A 16732-nucleotide genomic window follows, 5' to 3' on the forward strand; every position below is an offset into this window, starting at 1 on the left:
ATCTCTCATTGGGTGTTGTGAGGTTTATATAAGGTATAAATCATTTAATTGTCAAATGCTTTCCAAATAATAACTAATAACAATATTTCATTCCCATTTTTTAGGTGTGAAAACTGAATACCTGGACAAACCTCCAAAACTTAGTTGTTGGTCAGGCTTCAGGAATCACCTTTACTAAACTGATCAGTCTGTTAAAAGCTTGAATTTGCAAACAACATTGTTTTCAGAGAGGGTTTATCCCTCTATCTAGGGATGCTCCCAAGAGAGTGTGGATAGGAAGTGCGTGTGTGTGTATGTCCATCAGGTGAGAAAAGTTCAGCAATCAAAATCACGTATTTCTGTATTTTATATTTATAAAATAAGCTGCAGTCCTTATTTTCAGTTACTACAGTCATTTAGTGAGACAGGTATCAAAGCTTGGCAATCTCGTCAAAAGGAAGGAATGCCACAGAGCTCTCGCTTTTCCTCGCAGAGAGACCGACCAATCGGAGCGCAAGTTAAAGCTGGTCCAGCCTCTCTCTGTAGAGCCCCGCCTCTTTTTCCATACCGCCCTCTGGGAGTAGGGGTGTGCAGCAGGCTCCTCCCGCCCCCTTCCTCTGAGTGACAGGACCGTCGATCGCAACATTTCCAGGTGGACACGTAGTTTGTTGGCCCTTGCGTTGGCTGAGCTGAGGTGTGTGTGTCCGGCGAGGGGACTGGGGAGGTCCTGCCAGGGAAGATCGGGGTCCGGGACCGAAAGCGGGCGCATTTCCTTAGTGGGCCCCAATGTGTTTTAGGATACATTCGATCCGCCTCTGGGAGCGGCACTTGGGCGGGCTTGGTGGAGGGGGGGATTCTGGAAGAGGAGTAACCCGGTACATGGTAAACCCGTAGGTACGGTAATTACTTAAGGACCCCATCCCGAAGAGCAGGAATTTTTTGGTGGGGCTGGGGATGGCGGGCTCGGGATACAGGCAGTGGGTGGGAGTGGCTGCTGCGGTTGCTAAGACACGCTCGATTCCCGCCCTGCCAGCGTGTCTGTCGCGGTCTGCTGGGCCCTAGAAACCTTAGTCCCACCCACTCCCGAGGCCTTCCTCTAGGCTAGAGGTTGGCTGCCTAGTGCTGTCAGTTAATTCGCGTCTGCTAATTTCACTGAGCTGCTCTTTGCGTCTTTAGCTAACTCTCAGGCCTTCCCTCTTCCAGGTAACTCCTCTCAACACTTTCCTCTGCCTCCGCTTCTAAAATGAACAAGTATCTGCAGACCAAAACATGTGCAGAGAAGGGCTTCAAGCAGCATGAGGTGGCTTTATTGCCAGGAGTGTGGGGGTTGGGATGAGTCTTTAGGAAAAGAGCTTGGTGAATCCCTGAACCAACAGGATGTTGGTGTCCACATGGATGATTAGGAAAAGGGGGATAGGAGATCTGATTTCTTCCACCTGGAATTCTTTTTAATAGCTGCTGCTTGTCTGAGCCCAATCAATGAGCTTCTCAGGAAGTTGAGGCAGTTCATTATTGTGCAGGTACTAAATTGTGATTTCCCTTTCAGTCCCTGTTGTGGAGAGGGATGGTACTAGGCCTATAAAGCCCTCTTTTGCTTTGCTGGCTCACATTTAATGATTAACTATGAGATAGTAACCACAGATAGCCCTTTCAAATCTCTTCTTTGCCCGGATCTTTTAGCCCCAAATGATTCAGCAGAACAAACATTCCAGAGAGAAAACAAAAAGGAGCTAAATGTCTGCTTTTACTTCCTTCTGCTAGGTTTACTGTGTAAATCTCCTGAGAAGGAATCTTGTCCTGCTTGTTGTCACTGGGAAGAAGATTAGCCTAGGAGTCAGCATCTGGCAGAGTTAGGAAATACTTCTCCGTGGGCAATAGCCCTCATAACTGTTTTCTCATCTGTAAAGTGGAGATACTTAGATGTCCTTTGTTTATAAAAACAGTAAGGAGGAATAATTGATTGGAAAAGTGTTATTAAAGTAATGATCTACAGAGATGTAAACTGTTACAGATTACACTTTCTTTTTGTCTATATGATCTCTTGTTGATTCTGTCTTTGGTTAGGTAGTACCTGAGAAGTCTTGCATGATATTTCTTTTTTGGTATCACTAGTTTTTCAAATATAAACATAGCCTAAAAGAACTGAAAGAATTGGGAAAGATTACCTTCTAATTCAACCATGAATGACCTTTTTGGTGTCATATACCACTTTGAGAAGCCAAGGGAAGCTAATGACTCTCCCCTTTTTCTAAGGGAAAAATTAGAAGCATAAGTGGACCCTGGGTAAAGAACATCTGTTTTTGATCAGCTTCTTGAGCTTTAAGGAAATTACCCTCCTACCTGGCCTCTAAAGAGTGACTGAGTAATTTATATCCAAAATACTTGGCTGGGAGCAAAGTTGGGTCTCTTTCCTTTTTTCCATAGTGCACCTTACCATAGTTTCCCTTAGGTTAGGGTCTTTAGTCAATTCCCACGCCTTTTTTTTTTTGTTAGTATTTTTTAATGCTCAATAATTGTTGCCATTTGTCAAAACCATGTAAACTGTATTTTATTTCAGACACCCTTTGATCATTATCTGAAATAATATTTTTATATTTAAGCAAACAAAAAGAGAAATTGTCAAATATTTTGGGAAAAATATTAAATTGCATTTTTGAGGTAAACATTAAGTACATAAACCTTCTCTTCTATTAAAGTCCATTTGGGACAAAGAAAAGCTGATTACTTTTAGTATGTGCCACTGAAATATCATTACCTACTCCTAGAACTCTTTTCTTTACTTAAGTGGATGACCTTTTATATCATTTTAATTTCCCATGGCCAAAAAAAATATTGTGTTTGGTTCCACTTTGGCTCTTTTCTTGATTTCTGTATTAAAAATGGGAGGCTGGGAGTTCCTGTTGTGGCACGGCAGACACGAATCTGACTAGGAACCGTGAGATTGCAGGTTCAATCCTTTGCCTTGCTCAGTGGGTTAAGGATCCGGCGTTGCCTTGAACTGTGGTGTAGGTCGCAGACGGGGCTCGGATCCTGTGTTGCTGTGGCTGTGGCGTAGGCCGGTGGCTACAGCTCTGATTAGACCCCTAGCCTGGGAACTTCCATATGCTGCGGGTGCAGCACTAAAGAGACATAAAGACAAAAAGACAAAAAAAAAAAAAAAAAAAAAAAAAAGAAAGAAAAAGGAAAAGAAAAAAAAAGGAAGGCTGTAAATAGAGTTCTTTTATTTCCTAATCTGTATTTATCTAGCTTTATCAATAAAAGTGAGCATCTATAGTAGATATTATCACTGGATAGAGAATATATTGAAAAGTGAAAAATATAATACTTTTGTAATAAACCTAAATGTATTTAGGAGCACCTGTTGTTTCTTAGCACTTAGAATTTTATTCAAAGTGTTGTTTGGTATTTGATTCTTTTTTAACTCATTGTACTTCTAGTGAAGAAACTAGAATAAAGACAAATTGATTAGAAAGAGAATTCTAATGGATTTAGAGTTTTAGGGGCTCAAAAAATACTACCTCTTTTCTTCTCTAAACTTTGTAATCACACAGGTGGAGTTTGCACTATCAGCTTTGTTGCTGCAGAACTGATTGGACATTGTTCTTTGAGCAAGACACCAGAAAATGAGTATTAGTACTTCCCTTTCACAGAACCTAGTCCAGTGAAAGAAAATGTCAGTTTGCAGCGTGGATACAAGTACTGCTGGCCTGCATGATTCAGGGCAAAGAGGGAAGTAAAAGAAGGCAAACCTCTAATGTTTACAGGTTTATAATAGGTTATTTCTACCTACTGGAATAAAATGGACCATTGGATTTCAGCTATGCATCAAATAACTCCCCTGTTGAGAAGCTGTGAATACAGAGTTGGATCTGAGGCCAGGACTGCTAATCTAGTGCATGGGTTTTTCAGCCTGGGTAATGCCTCAAATCTATCAAATGGTGGGCTATTTTAAATATGTAGGGGTATTCTTAAATTATTATAATATCATTAAAAGCTGCTTGCTTCTATTTTATTTATTTTTTTATTACTCAATGAATTTATCACATATGTAGTTGAATAATGATCATCACAATCCAATTTCACAGGATTTCCATCCCACAACTCAAGCACATCCCCCAACCCCCCAAACTGTCTCCTCTGGAGACCGTAAGTTTTCAATGTCTGTGACTCAGCATCTACTCCACAAAGAAGTTCAGTCTGTCCCTTTTTCAGATTCCACATGTCAGTGAAAGTATTTGATATTGGAGTCTCATTGTATGGCTGACTTCACTTAGCATGATAATTTCTAGGTCCATCCATGTTGCTAAAAATGACAGTATTTCATTCCTTTTAATGGCTGAGTAATATTCCATTGTGTATATGTACCACATCTTCTTGATCCACTCCTCTGTTGATGGATATTTAGGTTGCTTCCATGTCTTGGCTATTGAAAAGAGTGCTGCAGTGAACATCAGAGTACATGTGTCTTGCGAGTCGTGGTTTTCTCTGGGTAGATGCCCAGGAGTGGGATTGCTGGATGAAATGGTACTTCTAGTTTTAGTATTCTGAGGCATCACCATACTGCTTTCCACAGTGGTTGCATCAATTTACAATCCCACCAACAGTGTGCTAGGGTTCCTTTTTCTCCACACCCTCTCTGGCACTTCTTGTTTGTAGACTTTTGGATGATGGCCATTCTGGCTGGATTAAGGTGGTAGCTCAGAGTGGTTTTGATGTGTATTTCTCTAAGAATGAGTGATGTTGACCATCTTTTCATGTGTTTCTCGGCCATCTGTATGTCTTCTTTGGAGAACTGTCTGTTTAGATCTTCTGCCCATTTTTGGATGGGATTGTTTGGTTTTTTGGTATGGAAATTTTGGAGATTAATCCCTTGTCAGTTGATTCATTTGCAAAGATTTTCTCCCATTCTGTGGGTTGTCTTTTTGTTTTGTTTAGGGTTTCCTTTGCTGTGCAGAAACTTTTAAGTTTGATTAGGTCCCATTTGTTTTTATTTATTGTCTTTAAGAGGTGGATCTGAGAAGATGTTGCTGTTGTTTATGTCAGAGAGTGCTTGGCCTATGTTTTCCTCTAAGAGGTTGATAGTGTCTGGTCTTATATCTAGGTCTTTAATCTATTTTGAGTATATTATTGTGTATGTTGTTAGGGAGTGTTCTCATTTCATTCTTTTCCATGTGGCTGTCCAGTTTTCCCAGCAGCATTTATTGAACAGGCTGCCTTGTCTTCATTGTATACTCGTGCCTCCTTTGTCATAGATTGGTTGGCTGTAGGTGTGTGGGTTTAATTTGGGGCTTTCTATCCTGTTCCACTGATCTCTATTTCTGTCTTCATGCCAGTACCATATGGTTTTGATGATCATTGCTTTGTAGTATAGTCTGAAGTCTGGGAGCCTGATTCCTCCAGCTCCATTTTTCTTTTTCAGGATGTCTTTGGTTTGTCTGGGTCTTTTGTGCTTCCAAACAAACTTTAAAATATTTTGTTCAAGTTCTGTGAAAAATGTCCTTGCTAATTTGATAGGAATCCACATTGAATCTGTGGATTGCCTTAGGTAGTATAGTCATTTTGATAATATTAACTCTTCCAATCCACGAGCATGGTATATCTTTCCATCTATTTTGTCATCTTTGATTTCTTTCATCAGTGTCTTATAGTTTTCAGAGTATAGGACTTTTGTTTCTTTAGGTAGGTTTACTCCTAGGTATTTTATTCTTTTGGATGCGATGGTAAACGGGATTGCTTCCCTAATTTTTCATTCTGATATTTCTTTGTTAGTGTATAGAAATGCTGTCGATTTCTGTGTATTAGCTTTGTATCCTGCGACTTTGCCAAATTCATGGATGAGCCCTAACAATTTTCTGGTAGAGTCTTTAGGATTCTATAGGTATAGTATTATGTCATCTGCAAATATAGTCTTACTTCTTCCTTTCCAATTTGGATTCCTTTTATTTCTTTTACCTATGATTACTGTGGTTAGGACTGCCACAACTATGTTAAAGAGTAGTGGTGAGAGTGGACATCCTTGTCTTGTTCCTGATCTTGGCGGGAATTCTTTCACCTTTTCACCATTGAGAATGATGTTAGCTGTGGGTTTGTCATATATGGCCTTTATGATGTGGAGGTATTTTCCCTCTGTGCCCACTTTCTGAAGGGTTTTTATCAGAAATGGGTATTGGATTTTGTCAAAGGCTTTTTCTGCATCTATTGAGAGGATCGTATGGTTTTTATTCTTCAGTTTGTTAATGTGGTGTATCACACTGATTGATTTGCAGATATTGAAGAACCCTTGCCTCCCTGGGATGAATCCCACTTGATCATGATGTACAATCCTTTTAATGTGTTGTTGGATGTGGTTTGCTAGTATTTCGTTGAGGATTTTTGCATTGATGTTCATCAGTGAAATTGGCCTGTAATTTTCTTTTTTCCTGGTATCTTTGTCTGGTTTTGGAAAGCTGCTTGCTTTTAGAACCCTGAAGTTTAAAGGTGCTAAATACTGTATGATGTAGAGGTCCGCCAGCTTCATGAAAAATTTCCTTCCCTTACTCTAATGCCAAGATCATCTGCAGACTATTCTATTGGAAGTTTCTATATGTAGAAACATGGGACTAGGACAGATTTCCCTCAGTCTTTGTTCATATGTACTATATTTGTACTCTCTGCTCTTTATTTTTACTTTTTTTATTATTATTTTTTAAGTTCCCAGGCTAGGGGTTGACTTGGAGCTGCAGCTGCTGGCCTATGCCACAGCCACAGCAACATGGGATCCAAGCTGTGTCTACAAACTGCACCACAGTTTGCAGCAACGCTGGATTCTTAACACACTGAGAGAGGCTAGGGATTGAACTTTCATCCTTATAGGCACTGGTCAAGTTTGTTTCCGCTGAGCCAGAATGGGAACTCCCATTTATTTTTTAAATTGAAGTGTAGTTGATTTGCAATATTATATTAGTTTTAGTTGTACAGCATAATGATTATACTCCATTGAAAGTTATTGTAGAATATTAGCTATATTCCTTCTGTTGTGTAAAGTTTGTACCGCATAATCTCCTATCCCCATCTTGCCCCTTCCCTCTTCTATTTCCCCACTGGTAACCACTGGCTTGTTCACTGTTGTGAATCTGTTTCTATTTTGTTATATTCATTCGTTTTATTTTTTAATTCCACATATAAGTGATAATATACAGTATTCTTATGACATTTCACTAAGCACAATACCTTCTAAGTCCATTCATGCTGTTGCAAATGGAAAGATTTCATTCTTTTTATGGCTAATATTCCACTGTGTGTGTGTGTGTGTGTATGTTTGTATATATACATATATATATATATATATATATATATATCACATATTCTTTATCCATTCATCTTTTGAATATGTACCATGTTTTTGTTGTCAATAGATTTGGCTCTAAATGTGAAGGTCTTAAAAAAGTCTGCTTAGACTATAGTTATTTTTGGTATTCTCTTAGAATGACTAAAATGATATTAATGGAAAATGGTGATACATAGTTTATCATATTTGATTTCCTTAAGATATAACATATCCTTACTGAACATGCTAAACATGTAAAGAATCATAGAATCTTGGAGCTAAATATTTTCACACATATTTTGCACATTTAATTCTTTCTTATGTGATAGAACTGGTTAAGTGTCTTTGCAACAATAGAGTAAGATAGGTATATATTTTCATGAAAAGGAAAAGATGACTTTTTAGTTTCAAAATGTTAAACAACAGCAATAGAAAGATACTCAGTACTCAGCAGTTTAATAAACTGTTTTGTTGAATCACAGCGTAGAAACAGATCCATAATTGAGAGGACCTTGTCAGTTTCATGTTTTTCAAGCCATTGAACATGGAGAATGACAGCAGGAATATAGTAGCTTGCCTCTTCTATAGTAGTATTATGCATGACATAGTTGCAAAAATTAAAGACCAATTAGATTGAGCAGTTTAAAATTTTGACCAAGACAAAAGGATGATCATTTAACCTAAAAAGCATTTTTACATAACTTGAATTTAAAAAATTCAAGTATTGCAAGATGTAGAATAAGAAATATATGGATAACTGAGACAAAAATCCCAATTGTAAATGACAGTTTATAACCTATACTGGGTAGAAGGTACACTAGACTGAAAGTTTTAGACTTGGCTTTAGCAGTAGATACATCATTTTTTGGGTTTTATGATGTTTTGAGGTATCAAGTTCCTTATCTGTGAAAGGTTTCAAGATTTAAGGTTTTCTATCATTTTTTTTTTCTGAAAAATACGCTTGAGTATTATAAGAATTCCCAATATGCATAGCGATTTACTGTAGCACTGAATCTTTCTGGACAGGGGTATATGAAATTTTTTTTTTTTAGGTATAATTTTAAAAAGAATCTCCCAGTTCCTGATTCCATTTTGCATTTGTCTGTTCATAAAAGTCTATTCTTTTTCTCCTCTCCTCTCTTTCTTTCCTTTTTTTTTGCTTTTTAAGGCCACACCCATGGCATATATAAGTTCCCAGGAAGGGGTTGAATCGAATTGGAGCCAGCCTACACCACAGCCACAGCAACGCAGGATCCGAGCTGAGTCCGCGACCTACACCACAGCTCGTGGCAATGCTGGATCCTTAACCCACTGAGAGAGGACAGGGATCGAACACACATCCTCATATATCCTGGTCGGGATCATTAACCCCTGAGCCACGAGAGGAACTCCCTCCTCTCCTCTCTTCAGCATTCCCCTCATCTTCCAACATATACACATTTACAAAAGCTTGGGCTTTATAGAAATGATCTATGGGGTCTCTTTCAGTGCCAGAATTTTCTGGATGAATTGAGCATTTGAAATAAATAAAGCAGAACAAAAAACACCACAAAACCAAGAAAAAGGAAATTGGCAGAATATGCATAGGCATACCTGTGAAAATCTGAGAAGAATTTTAAGGAAGAATATCTGAGAAGATTCTTTGACATCTAACACATGCAGGAATACATGGACTCAATGGATAGAATTCCATATGAAAAGAACAATGATTCAGAGAATAAGGGCAGTCCCACTATGGTGCGGTTGGTAAAGAATCTGACAGGACTGTTTAGATTGTGTGGACCTGTAGGTTCGATCCCTGGTCTGCCACAGTGGATTGAAGGATCCAGCATTGATACATCTGTAGCATAGGGCACAGCTGCAGCTCAGATTCAGTCCCTGGCCTGGGAACTTCCATGTACCACAGGTGCAACTATTAAACAAACAAACAAAAAACAAACAAAAAGAGCGAGAATATGGTAGAGCCAAAAGAGGACAAAGAAACTAAAAAGAGTAAAACTATATTAGTTTTATATTCCTACTGTAACAAACTACCACAAATTTGTGACTTAAAAGTTCAGGATCTTATACTTTTCAGAAGTTTGATACAGGTTTCACTGGACTGAAATGAAGGTATTGGCAGGGATGCATTCGTTTCTGGGGGCTCTTGGCACCTTTCCCAGCTTCTGAACGCTGCTCACATTCCTTGGTTTACGGCTGCCTTCCTCCATCTTCAAAGCCAGAAACATCCGCATCTCTCTTACTATTCTGTGTCAAGTACACTTAAAACCACAGCTAGGAAAACTTAACAACATAAAGCCATCCAGTTGGATAATTCAGGAGGTTCTTCGTTTAATCACATCCTTTTGCAATGTTTGATAACATATTCACAAATTTTAGGAATTAGGACTTGGATATTTTTGAGGGGGAATATTACTCTGTCTACCACAATAACATAAGTCCATATTTGAGGCAATAAAGAGCAGAATTGATTTTAATGTGGAAAATTTAATGTGTGGAGAATAGACTTGAAATGTAATCTGAACTAAAATACCGAATGCATGAAAAGATGATTGTATATAGAGAAAAAAGAATGAAGTCCACTATATGAACATTTGGAGTTTCTGGAGCAGAGACAAAAAGGTAGATAATGTTTATAAAGAAGAGAACAGAACATATTTTTAAAAGTAATAAAAAGATAACAGGAAATAAAACTTTTCTCACCTAAAAAAATACCTATGTATGGCAGAATTTTTCTTATATAGTTGTGACAACTCAGAGAGACACACTATAAAAATATGCCAAATTATATTGATAAAGGAAATAGTCTTCATATATCTAGAAAGAGAGAAATAGCATATTAGCATCAGGAAACAAAATTTAAGCTGGTCTCAGGCTTCTTTTCTGTGGTGTTAAGTACCAGATGACAACAGAGCAACATTTTTAGAGTTAAATTTTTTTTTTTCATGCAGTTCGTCTTTCTCATGTGACAGCAACAGAAAACCACTTGTGAGTATGTAAGGAACTCTACATCTTTTTTTGCTTTTGGTGGAAAAAAAAGACATGCAATAATTTATACAGAGCTGATACAATATAAATACAAAAGACATAGTATATAAAAAGCAAAATGGATGATATATTGGTATATTTAGAGTCCTAGAATATAGAGGTGGCTTTAAATCTTTAAATAATTATATTAAATCTAGTTAAAAATTGATGGCATATGTTTAAAAAACTGCATGTGAAAATATACAATGTAAAAATTAATCCAGTAATAAAAAATAAAACTTTGTGATCGTCTGATTTATTTTGCCAGAGTTGAAGTCTGGTAATTGAAGAGTATGAATAGATTAAAAAATGTACCTAAACCACTGCCCAGCAAACTGAGCTGGGATCCACCCACATTTAACTTCTTTTTGTAGGACCCATGAACCAACAATTGTTTCTGTTTTTAAATGGCTGAAAAATATCAAAACAATGATATTTTCCAAGTGAAAATTATATGAAATTCCAACTTTAATTGTTTATAAATATTTTTTTGGACACAGTTACACTCATTTGTTTACATATTATCTATAGAAGCTTTTGCATTAAAATATCATTTTTGAGAAATTGTAACAGATGTAAATGTGGTGGTCTCATTGCTTTGCATTGCTTCTCAGCACAACAAATCACAGTGACAAAATGGGAGTTATAACTTGATTTTGCCTCTTGACCTCTAGAGCCTAAAATGTTAATGATCTGACCCTTTACAGAAAAGGGTTGCATCTCCTGACCTAAATATTATATGAACTTTAATGTGTATGACTGAAACTTTCTTCTCTATTCAGGAGACCTAAATTTACTCAATTATGGCTCTTCAGTGTTCTACTTGCCTTAGCATATCTTTGGTCTTATGTGGACTGGGGTTAAAAATCAAGAATCTATTATACTTTATATGTTATAATCTAGATTTTCTCTTTTTCATCTTTTTGGTTTAAATGAAACAAAATTCATGTAAAGGTTTTAGAATATCATTTACAAAGAGTAAAATCAGTTAATACTTTAGTACTGTAAGGAATAATGACCACTTTACTAATGGATGCCAAAATTCTGTGTGTGCATAGAGATAAGCATGTAGTACATTTAATAAATGAGTTATGTGTTAATCATTTAATCACCAAATATTTGGCAAGCACAGGTATCTTATTACAGAGAAAGTGGCATTGAAATGAGGTTTTAAAGGATCCTGTAAATTCAAGGTAGATTAGGCTAGGGCTAAGGTAACATGGAGGCAAAGAGATCAAGATTGGTAAAGCCACAAAGCTGTCAGTAGGGTCCTGTGATTGGGAAATGAAAGAAATTCAGTAGCTGGAACAAAGTTTGGAAAACGTGGCTGGAGTTGAGGCAATAAAGACCCACTAGTCCAGTCCGAGAAGGCTATTGTATGTCAAGCAGAACAATTTTCATCTCATGTGGAAGGAGGATCCATTTCAGATTTTGAAACTAGAGAGCAGCATGATTATTTAGATGCAATCAGATTAGCATTTAAAATGATGGTTCTTAAAATTTTTTTTGATGGCCACACCCACAACATATGGAAGTTCCCAGGCCAGGAAGTGAATCTGAGTTGCAGCTGTGACCTACATCACAGCAGTGGCAATGCCGGATCCTTTAACCCACTGTGCTGGATCAGGGCTTGAACTTGCCCCTCTGCAGCAACCTTAGCCATCCAGTCAGATTCTTAACCCACAGCACCAAGTGAGAACTCCAGTCTTAAATTTTTCAAAACAGTACTCCCTAAAATTCTTTTTTTTTTTTTTTTTGGTCTTTTTAGGGCTGTACCCAGGCTAGGGGGTCTAATCAAAGCTGTAGCCACTGGCCTACACCAGAGCCACAGCAACACGGGATCCAAGCCGCATCTGTGACCTACACCACAGCTCATGGCAACGCCGGATCCTTAACCCACTGAGAGAGGCCAGGTATCAAACCTGCATCCTTATGGATGCTAGTCGGGTTTGCTAACCACTGAGCCACAAGGGGAACACACCTAAAACTCTTTCATGCTGTGACTTAAATCCTCATGAAACAAAAGTTGCCAGGATATCCCCATTCATGTTATATTTTTATAACAAGTTTTCTTTGAATGAGGACGTGTAAACAATCCCCTAATTATCCTAGAAATATATATGGTATGTAAACTTTTGTGAGCAAGCTTTTAAATACACTGAAATCATTTTAAATTTTCAAGAGATTAGAAAGTTACCTGTAAATTAAAATAATGTCTGGCTTTTCCAAGGTACATAGACCTGCTTTAAGACCAAACATAATGTGTATGTGGTATATATGAACACTGGTGCCACTTTTATATGTATATAAGCTTTATCAAAACTTGAGATGATAGAAATTCAGTTATGGATCACTTGAATGTATTGAAATTTTCTAGGATATTTAAAAAACAATGTTTACATTAATCCTTAGCATGTCTTCCAATATGATTTATTTTATTACAACATTTATTAACATTTATTTTGAATACCTGTATAGAATTTGATTAACACTATCCCATTTTATGGAGTTTCTGTCATGACACAGCAGACACAAATCCGACTAGGAACCATGAGGTTGCAGTTTCGATCCTTGGCCTCTCTCAGTGGGTTAAGGATCTGGTGTTGCCCTGAGCTGTGGTGTAGGTCACACATGCGGCTTGGATCTGGTGTGGCTGTGGCTGTGGCATAGGCAGGCAGTTGTAGCTCCAATTCGACCCCTAACCTGGGAACCTCAAGCGAAGAAAACCAAATATCAAAAAACTGTACCATTTTAGGGCTTAATTTAAATATATTATGCAAATAGTTTTCCAGATAATATTTATTTATTTATTTATTTGTCTTTTTGGCTTTTCTAGGACCACACCTGCGGCACATGGAGGTTCCCAGGCTAGGGGTCGAATCAGAGCTGTAGCCACCAGCCTATGCCAGAGCCACAGCTATGCGGGACCGAGCCGCGTCTTGCAACCTACACCACAGCTCACGGCAATGCCAGATACTTAACCCACTGAGCAAGGCCAGGGATCGAACCTGCACCTCATGGTTCCTAGTCAGATTCATTAACTGCTGCGCCACGACGGGAACTCCCTAGATGATATTTACATACACATTTATATTTGACAGATTATTTTCATAGAAATGATCTCACTTCATCCTTTTAGTAATTTCTGTGATATATGTAAAAGGCTACTTCTCTCCATTTTACAGATGTAAAGTCTATATCTTAGGTGAATAATCTGAATACGTTCTTTCCTGTAGAGGAACGTTGAGTGTGCTCTGTGATTAGATTGACTTGAGTTCGAATCGCTGCCTTTTTTCTTAATGGTGCGTACTTGGAAAAGTCACCTAATCATTAGAAAACCCAGCTTTCCTAGATGAGGTTAATTGTACTTTTGTAGGAATGTTTGAGAATCCTTCAATATATGTGACATACTTAACACAGTAAAAGGAAACTACTGATATTGTTACTATTATTAATCATTATCATTAATAAGGGTCCAACACCCACTGTTCATTTTCAATTTTTTCCATGTTTTCCACAAGCTAATTTGAGGCATAGTAGAGTTGAAATGACAAGTGGTTCCTTAATGTAGTATTTATTTTTCCAGTCTGTGTCAATATTGATAAGATTTTGCTCTGAAGTGTTGATGTGTTGCCCCCATATTCCTCTAGGAGTGTTATGTAGTTATGGTAGGTATGGGACATAATACCTTTCTGTATTCTTCAAGATACATCTCCAAGACACATCTGGCCCAAACATTTTAGATAAGGACTTCAGATTGATATTATTATTATTCTTTTATTTTAAAAACAGCTTCATTGAGATATAATTCACATTCATAAAATTTATCATTTTTAAATGTATATATCAGTGGTTTGAGCATATTCACAGAGTTATGCAACCATCACCACTAATTTTAGAATATTTTCATCACCTCAAAAATATCCAATGTTGGTCACTGCCCATCTCTTCTGCTCCCACCTCCAGCCTTAAGTAACCATTAATCTATTTTCTTTTTCTATAGATATTCTCATTCTGAACATTTCATATAAAGAGAATAAATAGGAACTGTGGATTATTTGGACCTTTATGAAAGGCTGGTTTTCACTTAGAATAATGTTTTTAAAGTTTATATGTGTTGTACTGTGTGTCAGTATCTCATTCCTTTTAATGTTGGAATGATATTTATTATATGGAATCATTTTGTTTATTCACCATGAATTGTTTTCACTTTTTGGCCAAATAAGGGTAATGCTGCTATTTACATTTGTGTACATGTTTTTATATGAATAAATATTTTCATTTCTCTTGTGTATATATCTAGGAGTGGAATTACTTGGTCATATGGTCATTCTATGTTTTGTTTTTTGAGGAACTGCCAAAGTGTTTTCCAGAATGACTAGTGTTTTTCATTCCCACCAGCAATATAAAAAAGTTCCAGTTTCTCTACGTAAACATCAGTACCTTTTTTTTTTTTTTTTTTTTGTCTTTTTGCCTTTTCTAGGGCTGTTCCCACGGCATATGGATATTCCCAGGCTAGGGGTCTAATCATGGATATTCCCAGGCTAGGGGTCTAATCGGAGCTGTAACCACCAGCCTACGCCACAGTCACAGCAGCGCAGGATCTGAGCTGTGTCTGCGACCTACACCACAGCTCACGGCAATGCCAGATCCTTAACCCACTGAGCGAGGCCAGGGATCGAACCCGCAACCTCATGGTTCCTAGTCGGATTCGTTAACTACTGTGCCACGACGGGAACTCCATCATCAATACTTCTTACTGTCTGTCTTTTGGTATATCCAGCCTAGTGAGTATGAGGTGTTAACTCATTGTGATTTTTGATTTGAATTTCCCTAATGACAAATGATGTTGGATGTCTTTTCGTGTGCTTATTGGCAATTTGTATTTATTTATTCAAGACGTATCTATTCAAATCATTTGCCCAGTTTAGACTGGGTTATTTGTATTTTTATTTTTGTAAGTGTTCTTCATCTATTCTGTGTATATGATTTGCAAATGTTTTCTCCCATTCTGTTGGTTGTCATTTCAGTTTTTGATCATGTATTTTGGAACACAAAAGTGGTTTTATTTTTTATTTTGTTGCTTGTGCTTTTTTGTATGTGTCTAAGAAACTGTTGCCAACCCCAAGGTTATGAAGTTTTACTCCTATATTTTCTTCTAAGCGTTTTATAATTTCAGCCTTTGCATCTAGGTTTATGATTCACTTTCAATTAATTTTTGTGTATAGTTTGAAATAGGAGTTCAACTTTATTCTTTTGCAGTACTATTTTTTTTTTTTTTTTTGTCTTTTTAGGCCCACATCCACAGCATATGTAAGTTCCTAGGCTAGGAGTCGAATTGGAACTGCAGCCTCCAGCCTTTGCCACAGCCACAGCAACGCCAGATCCGAGCCCCATCTGCAACTTACACCACAGCTCACAGCAATGCCTATCCTTAATCCACTGAGAGAGACCGGGGATGGAACCTGTGTCCTCATGCATACTAGTTGGTTTCATTACTGCTGAGCCACTATGGGAACTGCAGTTACATTTTTTTAAAAGTCTATGCTTTCATATTGTGAATCTTGACCTGAATTATCATTATTATTTTAAAATAGTCTGAAATTGCAAGCTATTTTTATTGAAATATAGTTGACATATTATATCAGCTTTAGATATGCCATATAGTGATTTGACATTTGCATACATTATGAAAATATCACCACAATAATTCTAGTAATCATCTGTCCCCATTCAAAATTATTGACTGTAGTTCTTATGCTGTACATTACATTTCTATGACTTATTTATTATATAACTGGAGCTTATATCTCTTAATCCCCTTTACCTATTTCACCCACATCTTCACCTCCCTCTCTTTTCATATCCACTCATTTGTTCTCTGTATCTATGTCTCTTTTAATTTTGTTTCATTTGTTGTTTTCGATTCCACTATAAGTGAGATCATTCAGTATTGATCTTTTCCTTCATCTGATTTGTTTCACTTAGCATAATAGTGTCTTGATCCATATATTTTGTTGGCTTTGGCAAGATTTCCTTTTTACAATGGTTGAGTAGTATTCCACTGTGTGTGTGTGTATCACATTGGGAGCTCCTATGTGTATGTATTAATTCTGTCTGTTCTAATGTGTCATTTAAGGCCAGTGTTTCTCTATTGGGATGATTACCTTAAGGCGTTAAAGGCATCCATTGTTACTGTATTACTAGCAGTTTCTTCCTTTATAGGAGGTAATATTTGCTTTACTTATTTAGGTGCTTCATATTGCATGCATTTATATTTACAATTTTTATATATTCTTGTTATTTTGATACCATTATCATTATGTCATGTCTTCTTTGTCTCTTGTTACAGTTGTTATTAAAATCTATTTTATCTGTTGTCAAATTGCTACCCCAGCCTTTTTTCTTTCAATTTTCAGA

General features: G+C 37.2%; 1 protein-coding gene across 24 annotated transcripts in view; it reads left to right on the forward strand.

Moving 5' to 3' along the window:
- Positions 1 to 543: 543 nt before the first annotated feature.
- TRIQK (triple QxxK/R motif containing) overlaps positions 544 to 16732 on the forward strand; it is an 86624-nt gene continuing 70435 nt past the window's right edge. For 7 of the 24 annotated variants that reach the window (XM_021089115.2, XM_085022060.1, XM_021089116.2 and 4 more), the window contains exon 1: positions 544 to 673. The gene's annotated coding sequence lies outside the window, so the exon portion shown is untranslated. Of the gene's footprint in view, positions 676 to 1069; positions 1183 to 10236; positions 10282 to 16732 lie in introns of those variants that run through there. The other 17 variants (XM_085022066.1, XM_085022067.1, XM_085022062.1 and 14 more) reach the window with 6 other exon arrangements.

This window comes from Sus scrofa, chromosome 4, assembly GCF_054392235.1.
Source record: "Sus scrofa isolate SSC_HxYL_T2T_F1_AM1 chromosome 4, Sscrofa_HxYL_maternal_Yorkshire_Landrace_v2.0, whole genome shotgun sequence".
Classification (NCBI taxonomy): Eukaryota; Metazoa; Chordata; class Mammalia; order Artiodactyla; family Suidae; genus Sus; species Sus scrofa.